The sequence below is a fragment of the Pygocentrus nattereri genome, chromosome 2 (assembly GCF_015220715.1).
Source record: "Pygocentrus nattereri isolate fPygNat1 chromosome 2, fPygNat1.pri, whole genome shotgun sequence".
NCBI classification, from domain to species: domain Eukaryota; kingdom Metazoa; phylum Chordata; class Actinopteri; order Characiformes; family Serrasalmidae; genus Pygocentrus; species Pygocentrus nattereri.
The window spans coordinates 45,594,630-45,603,063 of record NC_051212.1 but is presented as its reverse complement, the minus strand read 5'-3'; the positions used below and the strand labels follow the sequence as shown (position 1 = coordinate 45,603,063).

Here is an 8,434-nt window from a genome sequence, read left to right as displayed (position 1 = left end):
GCTGTCAACAGAAATCTAATCCCTCCATTATGTGAATAGAAACAAGTGCAAAAGCACATTACAAAAGCAAAAACAACAAGCATCAGTATTGGGCAAAATACATAGCATGAAATACTAAGATCAGAATTACTAACAGTCATCTTTCCTTCAACAGCCTGTTCTAAATAGCTACAAAAATGAAGGAAGTATGTTTTTTATTTTCTATATATGCCAACAACTGCGCTCTATATATCTGACCCTGTAAGGAATGACAGATGAGTCATTTCGTCAAATGTAGATTCTCTACATCACAACTTTGGTGAAGTAAACTTAGAGGTATTTTAAATAATGTGATGAATATGTAGAAAATTCACAGCACCGTCATACAAGCAGGAGACAACAATTTTAGCTCCAAAGGCAAAAAAAGAACAATGAAAAACAGCTGCCTGATAAGGAATGAAGGTTACAAGAGCTTTACATCAGCACTGTATAAAAAAATCAATAGCCAATTTAATCTCAATTTAAAATGAGCAACAGAAGCCACAGAGCATCAGATAACACCACAATAAACTGCAGCCTCAGAGTTTCTTGTGGATCTTTTCTTTGGCTCCTCATTTCAGCTTCTTTAAGCGTCTCAGGTTGACAATGTCATATGCAACATCAGAGGATGTCGTACATAAAAGAATAAACATCTGGGGAACACTGCATGCTAAAGACTTAATTCCATTTTTCCCAGACGTCTGATGTTTTACTGTTTCAATGAAAGCTCAGTTGTGATCGAATCCCTTTCAACAAGTTTGTAATCCAGCCTTGAGCTGGTCTGTCGTTTGGAGACTTTGTATAATAAATGACAAATCCAACCAGGCATGTCTTCTGTCTTTACTTATCCATTAGTCGAGCTTACAAGAGTTATTGTTGTTGCTAGCATAGCAATTAGCCATTCTCTATAGTTGGGTTGAGTCTGTCAAGCAATCAGAGGCTGTGGTTTTGACTTGTCGTCAGGACAACACAACTCTTCTAGGCAAAATGAAAGTATGCCTCTAGAATGCAGAGTACATTAAATATTAATTCTTTTACATATAACATTCTTTGATTTTGTATTTAACATTTTTGACCCTGAGAGGTTAAAATGCCTAACTCATCTTAATGCAGCAAATCTAGGTTAAGCCTGCCCTCTTCTGGTAGGCTTCCATCATTAGACCTGTGTGTGTAAACTGGGCATAACTGTTCCATAATGAAATCTCAACTACCTATGATCAGGTTCAGTAGCAAACACTAATGTCATGTTGGTGTGTATGTAATTTAGAACAATCTTACAAGTTACAAGTGATGTAAAGGACCTCTTAAACAAAAAGAAGAGGGCCTTTAAAGACAAGAACCAGGAGGAGCTGAGGAACGTTCAGCGGGAACTCAAGTCCTGCTTAAAGGAGGCTAAGGAGACCTACAGAAAGAAGGTTGAGCAGAAGTTACATGATAACAACATGAAGGAGGTCTGGGATAGTATGAGGACAATCACAGGATGCAAGCCAAGGAGTGACAGTGTAACAGCTGGAGGTGTGGAGAGAGCGAACGAACTCAATCTCTTCTATAACCAGTTTGATTGTCCGGTTTCATCCTCATCTCCTTCTGTCTGCCCTGCCATCACAGCAACCCCAGCCTCTGCCCCTCCAGACACCTCACTCCCTCTTCTCAGTGCTGCACAGATCTCCCTCCCACAGACTGTCAGCACACCCAGTCCACCCCCCCTCACCCCCCCCGCCCCCCCCACTTCTTTGCAGACCAGGTCACAGGGGTGCTGAAACCTCACCCCAGTGAGCTCAACGACTACAGGCCAGTTGCGTTGACGTCCCACATTATGAAGACCATGGAGCGACTGCTTCTCCCTCTTCTCAGACCCCAGGTACAGCATGCACTGGACCCTCTCCAGTTTGCCTATTGGGAGAGGATTGGTGTCGAGGACGCCATCACCTACCTCCTCCACCGAACATACTCTCATCTGGACATGGGGAATAGTGCCGTGAGAATCATGTTTTTTGATTTCTCCAGTGCTTTTAATACCATCCAGCCCCCACTTCTCAGAGACAAGCTGGTGAAGATGCAGGTGGATCCTCACCTGGTGCATTGGATCACGGACTATCTCACCTGCAGACCACAGTACATGAGGCTGACTGACGGTACATCTGAGACTGTTGTCAGCAGCACTGGATCACCACAGGTGACTGTGCTCTCCCCCTTCCTCTTCACTCTCTACACATCAGACTTCCAGTACAACTCTGAGATGTGCCATCTGCAGAAATTCTCAGATGACACTGCCATCGTTGGATGTGTCAAGGGTGGTCAGGAGGAGGAGTACAGGAGACAGGTGGAGGAATTTGTTTGCTTGGTGTCGACTGAATCAACTGCAGTTGAACATACCCAAGACCAAGGAGTTGGTGGTGGACTTCCGTAGGTCTGGACTACCCCTGCACCCAGTCTCCATTGAGGGGGTTGATGTGGAGACGGTCAAGACCTACAAGTACCTTGGTCTGCATCTTTACAACAAACTGGACTGGTCAACAAACACGGACACCCTGTACAGGAAAGGACAGAGTCGGCTCTATTTCCTGAGGAGACTGCGGTCCTTTAACATCTGTAAGAAGCTTCTGCAGATGTTCTACCACTCAATCGTAGCCAGCATTCTCTTCTACGCTGTGGTTTGCTGGGGAGGCAACATGAAGAGAAGAGATGCATCAAGGTTGGAAAAGCTGGTCAGGAGGGCCGGGGCAGTGGTGGGAGTGGAGCTGGACTCTCTGTTTACAATAGCAGATAGGAGGACTTTGGATAAACTGCTTTCTATCATGAACAATGATAGTCACCCACTTCACACCATCATCATGAAGCAGAGGAGTGTGTTCAGTGGCAGACTGCTTTCACAGAGCTGCACAATGGACAGACTCAGAAGATCATTCATTCTGAGAGCCATCAGACTCTTCAATTCCTCCCATAGGGGACGGGAGGCTGCTGCTGACTGAGTTTAACCCAGTCACACTACATGGACATTATTCAACTACTCAATCGTTTAATTATTTATTCACAATTACACTTCCCCAACCTCTCTTACACTCAAGTACATTTACTCATGGTGTGGCATTCATATATGCATATATTCACATATTCACTTTACAGAACTATATTTTTTACATGTACATATTAATAATTCTATGGCACATCAGTCACTTTTATAACCAATGTTGGCACCTTGCACTTTGCTCTGTGAATTTATTTATTGGCAGTTAGCAAAATCTACTGCACTGCTCCATCTACAGAGAGTTCTTTACCTTGTACAGAAAGTTTTTATACCCTTATATATGTTCTATTCTTCTGTGTTTAATAGATGTTGAATATGTTTCTTACTGTATTGTGTTGTTGCTGCTGGATGCCTAAATTTCCTTCGGGATCAATAAAGTATCTATCTATCTATCTATCTATCTATCTATCTATCTATCTATCTATCTATCTATCTATCTATCTATCTATCTATCTATCTATCTATGTTAGTGGGGAACTGATCCATTGTGATCTAATACTTCTTTCAAGTAATGCTACAGAAGTACTTTACTGTCATATAATATTACCACGTTTCAGGATACATAAATGTTCAGTATGAGCTAATCTAAGATGGTCAAATTTCTGAAAATTTAATGCAGACAGCAGCTGGACAGTCTTTGTAACATGTCAGAGCTATCTAGCCTATAGTCAAGCTGCCTGATAGAGATAAAACCATGTAATTCCATTTTTTAGATGAATAAAAGCAATGCAGACAGCACAGAGGATTTGTACAGAAGAAGTTCAGATTGCTGTTCCATTGAAAAGCAGCTTTTATCTTTAAACACAAACCTCTACATTCCCCATTCTACATTATACAAACTACAAGTCAATGTAGAGAACAAATATCAGGAATTTGTAAATTCACTTTGACTTTTATTTAAATGAAAACAGTATAACAGTGTGAGATGTTTAGTGTTTAATCTGAAGATTAGGAACAGAATTTAGTTATCAGATGAATTAATTTCTAATTAATATTTAAAATGTTTATAAAGTTATTTTAATAAAATAATCTTATGATACTTTGTAATGACCATTTGGTGGTGGTTTGCTGGTTAAGCAGATATGTTTCCTTTATGTTACTTAAGTTTTCAAATTGAGCAAAAGGTTAAGTGAATCCTGATACCTGACACCTGACACCTGCCGACCGATACCTGACAACTGACAACTGATCCTTGACAAATGACGACTGACTCCTGACAACTGATGAATGACACCTGACAAATGATGACTGACACCTGACAACTAACGATTGATACCTGACAACTGAAGAGTGACAACTGATGACTGACACCTGACTACTGACACCTGACGACTTTTACCTGACAATGGCTGACTGTTACCTGACAAGTGACAACTGTTACCTGACAACTGATGACTGCCATCTGACAACTGAGGACTGATACCTGAAAACTAATGACTGTTACCTGACAATTGATGACTGACACCTGACCACTGATACCTGACAACCCATGATTAATACTGGACAACTGATGACTGACACCTGATACCTAACAAATAAAAGTTTATGAGTAAAAAAATGACCACTGATACCAGACAACTGACGACTGATATCTAACCACCGATGACTGATCCCTGACAAGTGATATGTAATGGCTGATGACTGATACCTTGTGTGAGTTTGGTATGTTCGGTGAAGTGTGAAAGCTGTTTTTAAACCTGGGAGCAGTCCAGAGAACCAACCTCTGGTCCCTCTGAAGTCAGTGGTCTGCTATCCGCTCTTCATGCCGTGTGTGGGGCTAAGTGATTGGTTAATTTTGTAATCTGACTGCTTCACCTCATGCCATTATTTCCGTTTTCAAGTTTTGTGATGGCAGGGAGATGTTAAGATGCACTGTTCTTTGCTGCTTGAGTTACGTATGGAATTGCGCAATCAATCCACAGTTCAGATAGAATTCTTGTGTGTGAAAGCAAACCAGCAATAAGGAGCCCCTCTCCAGAACGAGCCCAGCATTGAACCTGGGTGCGGACTTCAGTATTCTGGACAAATGTGAAAATGCCCTAACTGACTTCATTTACAGCAGGGGTGTCCAGTCTTGTCCAGGCAAGTGTGGCTGCAGGTTTTCATTCCAACAAAGCAGGAGCTCACATGATCATTTTGGTGACAGTTGGTTTGGAGACCAACTGAATAAACAAGTGGAATCAGATGTGCTTTAATTTGTCTGGAATTAAAATCTACATACACACCAGCACTTTGCAGATAAGACTGGACACTCCAGCTTATTGCAATGCTTGGCCCTCACCAGAGCTGTGTCTACTGTTTCTTCATTGTGTAAATTTGGGCTGCTCTGCTGAATTGGCACCAGCTGTGTGTTTGTATACTGCAAAGAGTTATTCTGAAATATACAAATGTGTCTTGTTTCTGTTATTTTTCTAATGAACACAATATGGTGCTGATCTACAGGTTAATAAATACATCCCAGCTGGCATTAGTGTAATTCTTACCTCAGTGGTCAAACAAAATTGCAAAGAAAACAGCAAATGTGTTTTTATTTGGGACCAAATGGATTCAGAGAAAGCCAGAAGGAAGAAACCAAACAGAGGTAAGGCATCTAGATACCTCACTTTAGCTTTTAGCTTGTAGTCCTTATCCGTTGTTTGAGAAGTCCATTCTCTCCATTGTGTTGTTGATTTGAAGACATTTACCAAAGTTAATTGCTTCTAGCAGTAGTTTAACGCCCCAAAAGCAATAGTTTCTTGCATCTTTAAGATCCATCATCAGAAGTGAGGTTTTGTAGTCTTTAAACTGGAAGACCTCACACTAGGGACTACTGTGGTGCTGCTGTAGGAGGTACAATGACACGTTTACAACAGATCGTACATGATATATTTTAAACTGCTAAAGTTCTTCTGAACTCAAACAGAAATATAAATAGAGGACTTTTTTACTGGATTATTTCTTCTTTTATTCAAGTACACAACACTGTTCACTACAGGTAGATCTTTACAAAGTGACATCACGAAGAAAGAAAAGCTTGTTGAGTGTAATAACAGCTCCCCCTCCTGACAAGAGCAGGACTCTACTTCAGCCATATGAAACAGTTTTTGTACAGTGTAGCTGGGTTTCCTGTCACTGTGGGCGTCAGAGCACAGTAGTAGAGTGCAGAGTCTGACACTGCAGCAGAGGAGATTGAGAGTTTCCATAATTTCTTATCGTCTGTATTGTCATCTGTAGCATCCAGTCGTAAGAAAGTAGGATCTGCACGGGTCACATCAGCTGATCCTGGATATTTCAGCAGTAAATACTCTGGTCTGGATCCAGGATACTGACGATACCACTGTAGACTATTGGGAGTAGCACTATATTTGTATTCGCAGGAGAGAGTAACTGTCTCATCTTCACGAGCATGAATCAGCACTTTGTTGTCCAGTGGTTCTATTGACTGTGCAGAAGAGTTCCCTGTGAAGAAATAGAATAAAAATGACCAAAACTACCAAATTTATCTCTGACTTACTCAGACGCTTCACCACAAAGAAATAAATAAAAAATAACAGCAAACACTTTAAATACACAAAACATACATTTCATATAAATAGAAATGCAGTGAAATACACTTACTTAGCATAATCAAAAAGACAGTCAGAGAGCACAGAAACATCATGGTGGTTCCAGTGTTCAGATAGTGAGGAGAGATGTGGTGCTACTGTTCAAGCATGTAAAGACTCCTCCTACAATTGTCAGTGGATCTGTTAGAAAATCAGAGGAGGCAGATCAGGAGAATAACAGTTTTTTTCCCCCAGCTTAATAAATAAATAAATAAAAGCTAAATAATTTCTTTCTTTTTGGTGGTACTCAAGTGCCGGTGGTTTCATTGCCTCACGCTGTGCTCCATTTACACTACAAATGTGGTGCATATATGTTTACACTCACGGAAGTTTAGATATTAACTTATACTATATTGCCAAAAGTATTCAGTCGTCTGCCTTCACACGCATATGAAATTGAGTGAGATTCCCTTCTTAATTAGTAGGGTTTAATATGATGTCGGCCCACCCTTTGCAGCTATAACAGCTTCAACTCTTCAGGAAAGGCTTTCCAAAAGGGTTAGGAGTGTGTTTATTGGAATTTTTGACCATTCTTCCAGAAGCACATTTGTGAAGTCAGACATTCATGTTGGATGAGAAGGCCTGGCTTGCAGTCACTGCTCTAATTCATCCCAAAGGTGTTCTATCTAGTTGAGGTCAGGACTCTGTGCAGGCCAGTCAAGTTCTTCCACACCAAACTCGCTCATCCATGTCTTTATGGACCTTGCTTTGTGCACTGGTGAGAAGTCATGTTGGAACAGGAAGGGGCCATCCTCAAACTTTTCCCACAAAGTTGGAAGCATGAACTTGGAAGTCTGAAATCTCTTGGTCTGCTGACGCATTAAGAGTTTGTTTCACTGGAACTAAGCGGCCGAGTCCAACTCCTGAGAAACAACCCCACACCTACTGTTTGTTCTCTTGGAAACTGCCAAATCTCAGCATCCACTGACCCAGCTCTCTCATTTTACGTGACCTCTTCCTTATATATATATATATATATATATATATATATAGTAGTAATATAGTAGTAGTGAGGACATTTCACGACTATTACACAGGTGGCATCTTATCACGGTACCATGCTGGAATTTACTGAACTCCTGAGAGCGACCCATTCTTTCACAAATGTTTGTAGAAGCAGTCTGCATGCCTAGATCCTTGGTGTAGCAGCCAAAACATAAAGATCATCTGCTGCTTAACACAGTATTAATATGACAAAAGTGATGTTTGTACTGACTATGTAGATACAAATGTCTTTAGGCTCCATTTGTTTATGTTCAGAAATTAGGTGCTCTGTCACTTTAAGAGCTACGAGCTATGGTGCTGGAGTGGGACATGTTTTTAGGTAGTTTTGGAGTGAGCAGAGTAGGACACAGGAAGCAACACAGTTTTCTTACCGTGTTTGGCGTTACGGTTTGTGACTTGTAAGGCATCCTTGAAACAGGCGGATTCCAGCTAAAGAAGTGGGTAAGTAGCAGCAGGGCTGTGTTATCTGCTATTCCTGCAGAAGAAAGAGCCACAGAATTCAAAGACCTGGATCTGGACTTGGACACGCTTCCAGCTGAAAGAGCCTTGGGAGTTCACTGGTGTATCCAGTCTGATAACTTCAAGTTTAAGCTATGCCTAAAAGACAAACCACCCACAAGAAGGAACATTCTTTCTGTCATTAACTCTCTTTACGACCCATTAGGCATTCTAGCTCCTGTAGTTCTGCCAGCAAAGACAATTCTTCAAGAACTCTGTAGGTTGAAAATAGGTTGGGATGAGTTAATTCCTGAGCATGTAGTTCAACAGTGGTACAACTGGATGAAAGACCTCCACCTAT

General features: G+C 41.1%; 1 long non-coding RNA gene across 1 annotated transcript; it reads right to left on the bottom strand.

Moving 5' to 3' along the window:
• Positions 1-6,244: 6,244 nt before the first annotated feature.
• Positions 6,245-6,688, bottom strand: LOC119265740. Its single transcript, XR_005131697.1, has 2 exons — positions 6,644-6,688; positions 6,245-6,484 (listed from the first exon to the last, which is right to left on the bottom strand). It is a non-coding gene; the product is annotated as an uncharacterized LOC119265740 (long non-coding RNA).
• Between the last annotated feature and the right edge of the window lie 1,746 nt (positions 6,689-8,434).